The sequence below is a fragment of the Heteronotia binoei genome, chromosome 14, assembly GCF_032191835.1.
Source record: "Heteronotia binoei isolate CCM8104 ecotype False Entrance Well chromosome 14, APGP_CSIRO_Hbin_v1, whole genome shotgun sequence".
NCBI classification, from domain to species: Eukaryota; Metazoa; Chordata; class Lepidosauria; order Squamata; family Gekkonidae; genus Heteronotia; species Heteronotia binoei.
Genome location: NC_083236.1, coordinates 67,426,857 through 67,440,838, shown reverse-complemented (window position 1 = coordinate 67,440,838; position 13,982 = coordinate 67,426,857). Strand labels below are relative to the sequence as shown.

The 13,982-nt window shown below is 47.7% G+C and overlaps 1 protein-coding gene and 1 non-coding gene across 2 annotated transcripts in view; one reads left to right on the top strand and one right to left on the bottom strand.

The window, feature by feature from the left end:
* JPH3 (junctophilin 3) overlaps positions 1 to 13,982 on the bottom strand; it is a 106,898-nt gene that overhangs the window by 74,943 nt on the left and 17,973 nt on the right. The gene's annotated exons all lie outside the window — the stretch shown is intronic.
* Positions 6,121 to 6,191, top strand: TRNAS-GGA (transfer RNA serine (anticodon GGA)). The gene has a single exon. It is a non-coding gene; the product is annotated as a tRNA-Ser (tRNA).

Sequence of the window (13,982 nt, the reverse complement as noted above, 5' to 3'; positions counted from 1 at the left end):
AAACAAAATGCCAGTGACTCAATCGAGCTCAATGCCCACAAATTATATCATTGGTTCCAAAAGTCCATATTCAACGCTGTAATGAACTGGTAACATATCCTGCTGTCTGTACATCCCGTTTCCTGATAGGCGCAGGTGTACTGTAATATTTGAATAATGTAGAGGTAGCAGAAGATGAAGAAGAAGATATTGGATTTCTATCCCGCCCTCCACTCTGAAGAGTCTCAGAGCGGCTCACAATCTCCTTTCCCTTCCTCCCCCACAACAGACACCCTGTGAGGTGGGTGGGGCTGGAGAGGGCTCTCACAGCAGCTGCCCTTTCAAGGACAACCTCTGCCAGAGCTATGGCTGACCCAAGGCCATGCTAGCAGGTGCAAGTGGAGGAGTGGGGAATCAAACCCGGTTCTCCCAGATAAGAGTCCACGCACTTAACCACTACACCAAGCAGTCCTCCATCCAACAGGTGTGGCTACAAGAGCCCAAGGTTCAATCTGTGTTTCATTTGCCACTTCCACTGGCCGCCGTAAAGTATTTCAAAGTACTGCATGCATTTATTTAAAGCTTGTCAATTTCATAGTGCTCTTTCTTTTTCTTATCAATCTATACATTGTGGTTTCCGATTTTGTTCTTAATCCCCAGGCAGCGGCAGGGGAATTTAACATACAATCAAAAAATTAATATAACTTTCCAAAATATGTGAAAATACACCTGTACTAAGATACATAAATTTCAAAGAGAAATTCTTAACCCGTGCCAAGGCAACAGCTCACAGCTTCTAATTTCTAGACATTGAGCACGGTTGAGTTGCCTGAATTATGTTTAAAAAAGATATTTTATTTAAATTTTGTTTAAAAGATATTTTGGGAAGTTCCAATGAATGAAGTATTTCAAAGCACTGCGTGCATTTATTTAAAGCTTGTCATTTTCATAGTGCTCTTTCTTTTTCTTATCAATCTATACATTGTGGTTTCCGGTTTTGGTCTTAATCTCCAGGCAGGGGCAGTGGAACTTAACATACAATCAAAAAATTAATATAATTTTCCAAAATATGTGCAAATACACCTGTACTAAGATACATAAATGTCAAAGATAAATTCTTACCCCGTGCTAAGGCAACAGCTCACAGCTTATAATTTCTAGACATTGAGCACGGTTGAGTCTCTTGAATTATGTTTAAACATAAGAACATAAGAGAAGCTATGTTAGATCAGGCCAATGGCCCATCCAGTCCAACACTCTGTGTCACAAAGTGGCCCAAAAAAATTATATATTATATAATTTTTATATATTATATTATATAAAATTTATATATATATACACACACACACACTGTGGCTAATAGCCACTGATGGACCTCTGCTCCATATTTTTATCTAAAAAGATATTTTATTTAAATTTTGTTTAAAAGATATTTTGGGAAGTTCCAATGAATGAAGTATTTCAAAGCACTGCGTGCATTTATTTAAAGCTTGTCAATTTCAGTGTTCTTTCTTTTTCTTATCGATCTATACACTGCGGTTCCCGGTTTTGGTCTTAATCCCCAGGTGGGGGCAGGGGATCCCCCAGTTTGGAGGCCCTCCCCCCCTCCAGGGTCATCCGAAAGCAGGGGGCGGGGAGGGAAATGTCTGCTGGGCACTCCATTATTCCCCATAGAGACCAATTCCCATAGGAAATAATGGAGAATTGATCTGCAGGTATCTGGAGCTTGAGGGGGGCTATTTTTTGAGGTAGAGGCTCCGAACTTGCAGCATAGCATCTGGTGCCTCGCCCTAAAACACCCCCCCCCCAAGTTTCAAAAAGATTGGCCCAGGGGGTCCAATTCTATGAGCCCCCAAAGAAGGTGCCCTTATCCTTTGTTATTTCCAATGGACGGAAGGCATTTAAAAGGTGTGCGGTTCCTTTCAATGCGATGGCCAGAACTCCCTTTGGAGTTCCATTCTGCTTGGCACTCCCTTGCTCCTGGCTCCACCCCCAGAGTCTCCTGGCTCCACCCCCCACAGTCCCCAGATATTTCTAGAATTAGACCTGGCCACCCAAAGGAGGTCACATACAAGGCAACAGGGGGTTACAGTTGGAAAGCAGGGAGCCTAGTCCTTGTGGACAAGGCTTCCCACCCCCTGGGCCTTTTCTCTCCTGCCGGACTCTGGGAGGAGACGGCAGCTTTGCTCTGTGCCATTCATAGAGCCCTCGAAGGCCCTGAGCACGCCATGAATGAGTCAGAGAGGAGAAGCCCCTGGTTTCCCGCCTGCCAGAAGTGGCTTTCCTGGAGGACACAAGAAGAGGAACAAGCACTGAGTTTAATCGCATCTGACTGCAGCTTTCATCTGACCCTGGTCAGGAAGGAGGAGGAGGAGGAGAGCACCAAGAAGAGGGAGAGGAGGCTTCCCAGGAACAAACTCTCCGTTCCTCAGCCTCTCCCTGCACATACATTTCACGCCATCGCATCAGAAGGACCCTCTTGGCGAGGCAAAGGGCAAGGAGGGGTAAGTGAGGACTTTTTCATGCATTCCTCAAAGGCAGGACTACAATGGAGTCTCTCCCCACCCACCACCCACCCCGCCCCAGGTTCTGCCTCCAGTAACCAATAGAAAGACCAAGGCGGATGCTCCAGTTTTGGCCTGAAAATAGAGAAGATGCTGATCTTAGCTTCTCCCAGGTGCCCCAGAATACCCGCCCTCTGCAGAAGATTGCCAGGATCTGGTCCTGGGGAAGTGATTTCCGTAGTCTGGAGATGAGACGTAATTCTGGGGGATCCCCAGCTCCCCCCCCCCCCCGGAAGCTATAGCAACAACAAAGAGTAACGTGGGAAGAGGAGCAGGTAAAAAGCAATACAGCATCCACGGTAAATAATAATAATAATAATAATAATAATAATAATAATAATAATAATAATAATAATAATAATAATAATAATAATAAGAAGAAGAAGAAGAAGAAGAAGAAGAAGAAGAAGAAGAAGAAGAAGAAGAAGAAGAAGAAGAAGAAGAAGAAGAAGAAGAAGAAGAAGAAGAAGAAGAAGAAGAAGAAGAAGAAGAAGAAGAAGAAGAAGAAGAAGCAGCAGCAGCAGCAGCAGCAGCAGCAGCAGCAGCAGCAGCTTTTATTTATATCCCGCACTCCCCGGCTCAGGGCGGCTCACAAGACACGGAGTGTACCATGATTATAAAATACAATTACACAATACAATAATACAATAAGATACAATTAAAACACATTAAATGAATAAATTAATTAAAACCACTACAGATTGAAAGGTGCTACAGTACAGTATATATACACATCCAGATGCTTAGATGTTACTTTCAGGATTCCATCTTATAGGCCAGTTGAAAAAGGACAGTTTTACAAGCCCCGTGGAACTGATTAAAGTCCCGCAGGGCTCGCGCTTCTTCTGGCAGTTGATTCCACCAGTGGGGAGCCATTATTGAGAAGGCCTGTTCCCTCCTTGTTTTCAGTTTGGCCTTCCTTGGTCCAGGGACTTTTTAGAAGATTTTGAGAACTAGATCTCAGTGCTGTCTGGGGGATATATGGAGAGAGGCGGTCCTTAAGGTAGACAGGTAAACCAGCCTCAGATAAAGAAAAACGCCTAGGCAATTTATGCACACGAGACAAAATTCCTTGTTGTTTGTCTGCAGAATGTTGGCGCGTTGGTCTCTTGTTTCAAGGCCACAAGCGTTCATGAAGCTTGTAGAAGCCTCGCGTGAAACAGGGCAGCATGTGCATCCCCGTTGCGGTGTTGTGCTTTGCTGCTGCTAGTTTCTACCCTGGCTGTGTTTGAAAGAAGAATTAGAGCGTTGGACTCTGGTTATACGGCTCACCGGATCACATCTCGAACCCACTGCATCAAAGGGACAAGTACCGCAAGTGGTGAGACTTGGGACTCTGGAGTGGTCTTTATTTGCACTACTGTCATTTTGTATTTCTAATAAGAATTTGGTATGGCGTACATGAATTGCCTAGCAATTATATTATATCTGAGGCTGGTTTATCGTGGATGCCACATTGCTTTTTACCCCCCTGGAGGCTGGAACCGAGGCAGCCTTTGACACCACCCTCACCGATCTGAAAACCTGGCCAAAGGCACTCTGCACATACTCAGTGGCCCCGTCATCTTTGCTCTCAGTCCACAGCTCTGGCCCCAAACGAGAGCCCTGGTTGCCCATCTCTGATTGCCGGGCGCGGGCCCGAGAGAGGCTGCCCCGATCCTACGGCATTCCTGCATCTCCTGGTTCTCATTCACAAACCAAAGATGTGCATGAATTATGAATGGGCGCCCTCTCGGCTGGCTGCCTGCGCTAACCATCGGCACTCTCTCGCCGTGCTATTTAAAATAGGTCAGGGCGGGACGCGGCTGGGTTGGCTGCTGCTTCTCCTCCAAGATGAACTTTCACGCTCGGGTGGACTCTCTGGAATCCTGCTTGCTTAGCCCTGACCTAGTTCACCTTAAAGAAGCCCCTCCTCCCTCACGACCCCAAAATGGTTCCCGGCCAGGCCGAAGCCAAACCAGGAGACTGACGGTTCACCCCTCGGTCCTTTGCACTGCTGGCTGGGAATGCACTCCCCCCCCCACACACACACACACAGAGCACCTCCCCTCTCTGGGTAGTGACATCTCTAAAATTAGCAAGGTTGACACAGGACTCTGCCCTTCACCTGAAACCGAGGGGAAGAGACGTGGTGGCTCAGGGGAAGAGCCAGGGAAGAGCCTCTGCTTTGTACGCAGATGGTCCCAAGTCCGGTCCCTGGCGTCTCCAGTGAAAAAGCCCAGGTTACTAATAAGGTTGCCAGCAATGTTCCCGCCAAACTGAAGAGTCTTGTGAGCAAACATTCTATGTTGTGAGCTACTGGCATTAAAGTTGGGAGCTCCTGCATTAATTAGTGTGTTCTGGGGCCAGTCAATTAGTATGTTCTGGCATGGTGGCTCAGTGGTAGAGCATCTGCTTGGTAAGCAGAAGGTCCCAGGTTCAATCCCTGGCATCTCCAAAAAAGGGTCCAGGCAAATAGGTGTGAAAAACCTCAGCTTGAGACCCTGGAGAGCAGCTGCCAGTCTGATTCAGTAGAAGGCAGCTTCATATGTTCTTATGTCTTAGGGAAGGGACGGTGGCTCAGTAGTAGATTATCTGCTTGGTAAGCAGAAGGTCCCAGGTTCAATCCCCGGCATCTCCAACTAAAAAGGATCCAGGCAGATAGGTGTGTGAGTAGACAATACTGACTGATGGACCCAAGAGGGTCTGATTCAGTAGAAGGCAGCTTCATATGTTCTTTGTCATTGCGGAATCTTGATTTAAGTTGGCACTGAAGCCACCAACTTAGCTTAAAAGTCTCCTCCTCGATCAACTCGTTATGATCGTTTAAAAGGTAAGCATAATCTTGCACGATATCCCAATTGTACAAGTTTGGGTGAGTCAAAGCTTCAATCGGAGATAACCATTTTGGAGTGTAAGTGTAATAAGCTTTGATTTCCTCCCAAGTCCTATACAAAGACTTCCTTATTTCGTGTCTGAGGAAGCGGCCAGTTTTGGTAGGGGCATGATACCACATATAGCTGTGCCAGCCTTCTCCCAGTCCAGCGCCCTCAATGGTCAATAATTTTCTGTTATCTAATTTACACCAGACTCTCAACCAAGCAATACAGCAAGCTTTATAATACAAGTTCCAGTCCGGTAGTGCTAGGCCACCTCTTAATTTACTATCTTGTAAGACTTTCAGTTTAATTCTAGCTTTCTTGCCTTGCCAAATAAAAGCCTTGGTCATAAGGTTAAGTTGTTGAAAAAATAATTTAGGCAGCGTAATTGGAATTGTTTGAAACAGAAATAGAATTCTTGGAAGAATGTTCATTTTAACTGTGGCGATCCTACCTAGGAGAGAGATTTGTAGGTCTTTCCAGTTAGTTAAATCATTACGGAGTTCTTTTAATATTTTTTCATAGTTGTCTCTGTATAAGGATTTTAAATCATTTGTAAGCTGTATCCCCAAATACTTTATCTTCTTTTCACATTTAAAACCTGACAATTGTTCTAAAAGTTCAATTTGTTCTTTCTCGATATTTTTAGTTAAAAATTTCGTTTTCGCGACATTCAACTTGAATCCCGATACTTCATATGTTCTTATGTCTAAGGGGAGGGACAGTGGCTCAGTGGTAGAGCATCTGCTTGGAAAGCAGAAGGTCCCAGGTTCAATCCCTGGCATCTCCAACTAAAAAGCGTCCAGGCAAATAGGTGTGGAAAACCTCAGCTTGAGACCCTGGAGAGCCACTGCCAGTCTGAGTAGACAATACTGACTTTGATGGACCAAGGGTCTGATTCAGTAGAAGGCAGCTTCCTATGTTCATATATGTTCCTGACAAAAATGTGTGAACTGGAGGCTGAAAACCTGTGAGATATCCCATGCTAACTCAGCTTAGAGGGAACACTGGCTGTGAGGTAGGTGTGGCCGAGAGAGCCCAGAGAGAACTGCGACTGATCCAAGCTATAGTCACACGTACAGGATAACGGAACAAAGTTTGAGTCCAGTGGCACCTTTAAGACCAACAAAGTTTAATTCTAAGTATAAGCTTTCGAGCGCATGCACATGTATCGGAAGAAGTATGTGCGCACACAAAAGCTTATATCTAGAATAACTTTGTTGGCCTTAACGGTGCCACCAAACTCAAACTTGGTTCTGTTAAAAAAATAGGTAAAAGGTCGTCCCCTGTGCAAGCACCAGTCATTTCCGACTCTGGGGTGACGTTGCATCACGTTTTCACAGCAGATTTTTTTATGGGTCGGTTTGCCATTTCCTTCCCCAGTCATCTGCACTTTCCCCCCAGCAAGCTGGGTACTCATTTTACCGACCTCGGTAGGAGGGAAGGCTGAGTCAACCTCGAGACGGCTACCTGAACCCAGCTTCCGCCGGGATCGAACTCAGGTTGTGAGCAGAGAGCTCGGGCTGCAGTACTGCAGCTTTACCACTCTGTGCCGCGGGGCTCTTTGTTCTTTTGCTTCAATCCAAATGCCTGTGCACAGGAATCTATTGTACGGGACACAGTTTATGATATCGCTCGTGACGAACGCCTTCCTTCCTTTAGTAGCCTTCCATTAGTTGCTCCCTTTCCAACGACCTTTCCGCCTTCCCACCCTTTCGTGGCTTGGGGCGACGTGCAGCAATGCGCAGCTAGAAGCGGCGAACAGCAGGGCGACCTCAAAAGTCTTAAAAGTTCAGAATACCGAACAAAGCAGGAGTAAAATTAACAAATCGAGCAAACCTTTGATCTCATGCTACCCAGACCAAAGTTTTGCTCAATTGCTTAATTTTACTATTCTGCCATTGTACCATTTTACATTCTAAACCGCTGCCTACCAGATAATTTTACTTCGCCGTCATTGGTTCTTGAATCTGTACCGTGTTGCATTCTGGGCCGCCGCCTACCAGCTCTGTATGGCTCTGCTCAGCTCTGTATGGCTTTGCTCACTGTGCTGGATTCTTCGTCTGAGGAAGTGTGCTTAAGAGCACACGAAAGCTGACGTTCTCAATAAAAATGGGTTGGTCTTGAAGGTGCCACTTGACTCCTGCTTTGTTCAACTGCTTCAGACCAACACGGCTGCCCGCAAGTCTGTGGACTTGAAGGATTGTTTCGTTCAGTCCTGAATTGCAGCTGTAAACCACCAAAGGCCAACTTTGGCTGCTCCCCCCGCCCCTCACCTCAGAACTGGGCAGGAGACAGTTCCATCACGGAGCGTGCCCTGATGACAAGAGATGGGCTTCCATTGTGGAAAGCTCTCTCCGGAGAGAGTTCCGCGCCACAACTAAAAGGCACTGGGGCCGTGTTCTGAATGATCAGGCGGAAAGCCCCTAGGAAAACACATTATTTACATTTGAGGTGCTCATGCGTGGCGCACGTCCCTGAGGCATCGCTTCACTCTCCTTCCCCCACCCCTTCCTCTCTTTTTTTTCCAACTAGAAATACATAAAAGAACCAGCCGGGGGTTTCTCCAAGAGCCAAGGCGCCCACTGGAGCAAAGGCAGATAAAAGAAACAGGCGCTTCCAATCTCCACCATGTGCTTCTCTTTCTTTTTCCTTCATTATATCTATCCACAAGATTTTTTTGCAGGGGCGGGGGGTGGGGAACCAGCTTTTTGCTGTCCCGAGCAATTGGCACTCCGTCTCCCAAGATGTCTGTCTCTCTCCTGATCATCTTGACTTCACAGACCAGCCTCATTTCCACCTGATTCAGTCTGGCAGCAGATCTCCAGGGTCTCAGGCAGAGGTTTTTCACTTCACCTGCGATGCGGTTTTAAACTGGAGATGACGGGGATTGAACCTGGGACCTTCTGCATGCCAAGTGGAGGCTCTCCCACGGAGGTATGGCCCTCCCTGAAGGGAAGGGAACGCAGTCCCTGAAGGGAAGGTTCTTCCACAATATAAGATGCCAGATGCGTGGAGAAGCTGAGAGAAGAGCTTCGGAGAAGGAGGAGAAGGTGAAAGAGAAGGAGGAGAAGGTGAAGGAGAATAAGGAGAAGGTGAAGGAGGAGGAGAAAGAGAAAAAGAGGAGGAGGAGGAGTTTGGATTTATACCCCACCCACTACCCAAAGGAGTCTCAGAGCGGCTTTCAGATCTTTTGCCACAACAGACACTCTGTGAGGTTGGTGGGGCTGAGAGAGCTCTCCCAGAACTGCTCCTTGAGAGAACTTGTGGCTGACCCAAGGCCATTCCAGCAGGTGCAAGCGGAGGAGGAGTGGGGAATCAAACCCGGTTCTCCCAGATAAGAGTCTGCGCACTTAACCACTACACCAAACTGACTTTTTCAACCACCCTTTCAAGGACAACCTCTGCAAGAGCTCTGGCTGACCCAAGGCCATTCCAGCAGCTGCGAGTGGAGGAGTGGGGAATCAAACCCGGTTCTCCCAGATAAGAGTCTGCGCACTTAACCACTACACCAAACTGGCTCTTTCAACCACTCTTTCAAGGACAACCTCTGCAAGATCTCTGGCTGACCCAAGGCCATTCCAGCAGGTGCAAGTGAAGGAATGGGGAATCAAACCTGGTTCTCCCAGATAAGAGTCTGTGCACTTGACCACTACACCAATCTTAGTGGCACATTTGTGGCCAGGATGCATTGGCCCGATGCAGCAGCGCTCTTCTTACGCATTTATGTTCACCTAACGCATCACACACACAAATCCAGCAACACCACCTTGGGAAATCAGCGCTCGGATCGATATATCCAGCCTTAGCCACTCTCCCCCCATCTGCTTATCTCTCCTGCTTTGACGGTCCAGTTCCAGGCATCTTTACAAGCCCCCGTCAAACACACGAGCCTGTGTGGCGCTCCTACAGCGTCCATTAACGTTCGCAGATAACGGAGCCGGAAGGCTTTGCGATAAAGGGTTTCTGACGAGTGTCACTGTGAATCTGCTCCGCAATGGAAACGCGCCACTGAACGAATCCAGTGAAACCTGGACTGCCCCAGCCCCTGCACCCTTCCTTCCCTTCTGCCTTCAGTTCAGGCCCGTTCAGGAAAAAAGAAACACGGAGAGGAGAATGCTTTGCCATCATAAACAAAACTTCGCCGCGAGGTGCCACGTGATGCTGGGCCACGGCTCAGCAACCAAGGAGACTTCCCTCCCTGCGGGTTCCCTTCCGGGCAAGGCTTGGATGTCCATTCAAGGGCCTGCTAGAGTAGCTCATGAACATCTGCCAGGGTGACCCCGAAGCCCTACCTATACCGCTTAACACAGGGGTGTCAAACATGCAGTTCGGGGGCCGAATCAAACCCCCCGCAGGACTCCTATCAGGCCCCCGAGCAACAGGCTGTCATCTGCTTCCTTCTCCCTCTCTCTTGCTTCCTTCTGTATAACAGCTTGCTTTGCCAGGCTTGCTCAATCGTACTGCATCTAGAGTAGCTAAAGCTCTATTTTCTCCATTGGCTGAAGCTCCTCCCTTGGGGAGGAAGGCAGAGCTTGTTTTTCCAGGCTCTCTCGATCGCACAGCAGAGCTACTGAGCCAAGTCTCACTTCCTTCTATTTGCTGAGGCTTCCCCCACCCCAGTCTCCTGGGGAAAGAAGGAAAGAGCCAGAGCTTCCTTTGCCCAGTTCCCTGGATCCCAGGGGAGAAATACAAAGAAAGACTAATGAGTGCTAATATTTTAAGTTAAAAAAAAATTAATTGCGTTTGTCTGTGTCCTGTTTTATTAAAAAAAATTAATTGCGTTTGTCTGTTAGCTTGGAGAAACGTCGACTGCGGGGTGACATGATAGAGGTTTACAAGATAATGCATGGGATGGAGAAAGTAGAGAAAGAAATACTTTTCTCCCTTTTTCACAATACGAGAACTCGTGGGCATTCGATGAAATTGCTGAGCAGACAGGTTAAAACGGATAAAAGGAAGTACTTCTTCACCCAAAGGGTGATTAACATGTGGAATTCACTGCCACAGGAGGTGGTGGCAGCCACAAGCATAGCCACCTTCAAGAGGGGTTTAGATAAAAATATGGAGCAGAGGTCCATCAGTGGCTATTAGCCACAGTGTGTATGTGTGTGTGTATGTGTGTGTGTGTGTGTGTGTGTATATATATATATAAAATTTTGCCACTGTGTGACCCAGAGTGTTGGACTGGATGGGCCATTGGCCTAATCCAACAGTGCATCCCTTATGTTCTTATGTGACACAGAGTGTTGGACTCGATCAGCAATTGGCATGATCCAACAGGGCTTCTCTTATGTTCTTCTGTGACACAGAGTGTTGGACTGGATGGGCCACTGGCCTGATCCAACATGACTTCTCTTATGTTCTTATGTGACACAGAGTGTTGAACTGGATGGGCCATTGGCCTGATCCAACGTGGCTTCTCTTATGTTCTTATGTGACACAGAGTGTTGGACTGGATGGGCCATTGGCCTGATCTAACATGGCTTCTCTTATGTTCTTATGTTCCTCTATAAAGTTTATATCTCTGCTTAAATAGGTACACACATGGCTTGGCCCAACCCGACATGGCCCGGCCCAACAAGGTCTCATTTATGTCAGGTCTGGCCCTCATAACAAAAGAGTTCGACACCCCTGGCTTAACAAATAATAACTATAGGAGAACGTTTACTCTTATGAGGTGGGACATTCCCCCTTCAGTGGTGGTGGAGGGGAGATACAAAAAAGTGCCGTTCCAAGAACGATTATGTCCCCTGCTGCAATGATGGTATCGAATCTTTAGTCCATGTCACATTTGACTGTGAGGCTTATAATGATCTTCACGAAGTATTTCCATTTTCCACGGCCATACCTTTTACCAGAAGCCAAAAACTGCAGCTCCTTAAGAATCTTCTTGACGATAAGAACTCCGAGGTTACATAAACCAGTTTGGTGTCGTGGTTAAGTGTGCGGAGTCTTATCTAGGAGAACCGGGTTTGATTCCCCACTCCTCCACTTGCACCTGCTGGAATGGCCTTGGGGCAGCCATAGCTCTGGCAGAGGTTGTCCTTGAAAGGGCAGCTGCTGGGAGAGCCCTCTCCAGCCCCACCCACCTCACAGGGTGTCTGTTGTGGGGGAGGAAGGGAAAGGAGATTTTGAGCCGCTCTGAGACTCTTCGGAGCGGCGGGCGGGATATAAATCCAATAAAGGTAAAGGCAGTCCCCTGTGCAAGCACCAGTCATTTCCAACTCTGGGGTGACGTTGCTTTCACAAACGTTTTCACGGCAGACTTTTTACGGGGTGGTTTGCCATTGCCTTCCCCAGTCCTCTGCACTTTCCCCCCAGCAAGCTGGGGACTCATTTGACCGACCTCAGAAGGGTGGAAGGCTGAGTCAGCCTCGAGCCGGCTACCTGAACCAGCTTTCGCTGGGATCGAACTCAGGTTGTGAGCAGAGGGCTCCGACTGCAGTGCTGCAGCTTTACCACTCTGCGCCACGGGGCTCTTAAAGATAAAGGTAGTCCCCTGTGCATGCAGAGTCGTTTCCGACTCTGGGGTGATGTTGCTTTCACATTTTCACGGCAGACTTTTTACGGGGTGGTTTGCCATTGCCTTCCCCGGTCCTCTGCACTTTCCCCCCAGCAAGCTGGGTACTCATTTTACCAACCGCGGAAGGATGGAAGGCTGAGTCAACCTGGAGTGGGCTCCCTGAACCAGCTTTCGCCTGGATCGAACTCAGGTTGTGAGCAGAGGGCTCCGACTTCAGTACTGCAGCTTTACCACTCTGCGCCATAGGACTCTTAAAGGTAAAGGTGGTCCCCTGTGCAAGCACCAGTCGTTTCTGACTCTGGGGTGACGTTGCTTTCACAATGTTTTCATGGCAGACTTTTTACGGGGTGGTTTGCCATTGCCTTCCCCAGTCCTCTATACATACAAATGAGGTTTCATACAAATTAGCAACATTTGGCTGGCTTGCCACAAGAATAAGGAAAACTCTAATGATTCAGACATGAAATGGCTAAACACCTTTGCCAATCTGTTTGCTGTAGCTGCCATGTTCTGTTATATTTTTAGTTTTTCAGCAGTATTTTAAGCTTTTTTATGTACGATTTTATGGTCATTCCATTTTAATTTTGTATGATTTTACTGTTTTGGATGCTGGCTTGGGCTGCGAATAAACTTTCAACTTGCACCTCTGCCAGGGACGTTTGCATAAATCCAGAAAGTCCTTTGCAAAAGGCGGGCGGAGCTTGTTTTGGATCTCATTCATAAAAATCACAGAACCATCGAGTTGGAAGGGACCCTACAGACCACGCAGTCCTGGGGTGGCCCAAGTTGCTTAATGTAAGAGCCACATGATATAAACGTCAGATGTCTGGCCGCCGTGAGACAGGAAGGCAGGCAAATAAATAGGGAGGAGAGAGAGGTGTAAAGAAAACAACTTGAAGTACATTCTCCAAGCCAGTCGATGGGATGGTGAGAGCTTAGAGCAGGAGTGGCCGAACTTGCAAACATAAGAGCTACACAGAATAAACGTCAGATGTATGAGAGCTGCAAGACATTAACGTCAAATATTTGAGAGCCGCAAGGAAAGAAGGAAGGCAAATAGATGGAGGGGAGGGGGAAGAGAGAGGTGGAAAGGAAGCAACTTTAACTTTAAATGTATTCTCCAAGCCACTGGCTGGCTAGACTTGGAGAAGTGATTGAAAGAGAGAAATGCCTTCTCCAAGCCAGCCGATGGGGCGGTGGGGGCTTCAAGAGCCATGCAATATGTGTGAAAGAGCCACATGTGGCTCCCGAGCCACAGTTTGGCCACCCCCCTGATCTAGTCTAACCCCCTGCTCCATGCAGGATCAGCCTAAAGCATCTCCAACAAATAATCGTCCAGCCGCGTTTTGAAGACCGCCAATGAAGGGGAGTTCCCCACCTTCCTAGGCAGCTGGTTCCACCTCTGAACTACTCTGACCATAAATTTTTTTTCCAAATATCCAGCCGGTACTTTTCTGTTTGAGCCGATTGCTCCATGTCCTCTCCTCAGCTGCCAAATGGAACAGCTCCTTCCCCTCCTCTCAATGACAGCTTTTCAAATACGTAAATTGTCTTGAACGGATTTTTAGCACGTTCCTCTCTTAAAAGGCAGTCCCTTGTGCAAGCACCAGTCGTTTCCGACTCTGGGGTGACATTGCTTTCACAACATTTTCACGGCAGACTTTTTTATGGGGTGGTTTGCCATTGCCTTCTCCAGTCATCTATCCTTTCCCCCCAGCAAGCTGGGTTCTCCTTTTACCAACCTCGGAAGGATGGAAGGCTGAGTCAACCATGAGGCAAGAAAGGCAAGCTTCCGCCGGGATCGAACTCAGCTTGTGAGCAGAGCTTGGACTGCAGTACTGCAGCTTTAACACTCTGTGCCACGGGGCTCTTCATGTTCCTCTCTAGCCATCCACTGTCTCTCCATGTGCTTTTTGCAAGTTCAAGGTTACTTGGGTTGCCAATGTCCCTCCTGGCCAAGGCAGGGGATTCCCCTGTTTGAAGGCCCACCCCACTTTAGGGGCATCAGAAAGGAGGGGAAGGGAGGGGAGGGAAATGTCTGCTGGGCACTCTGTT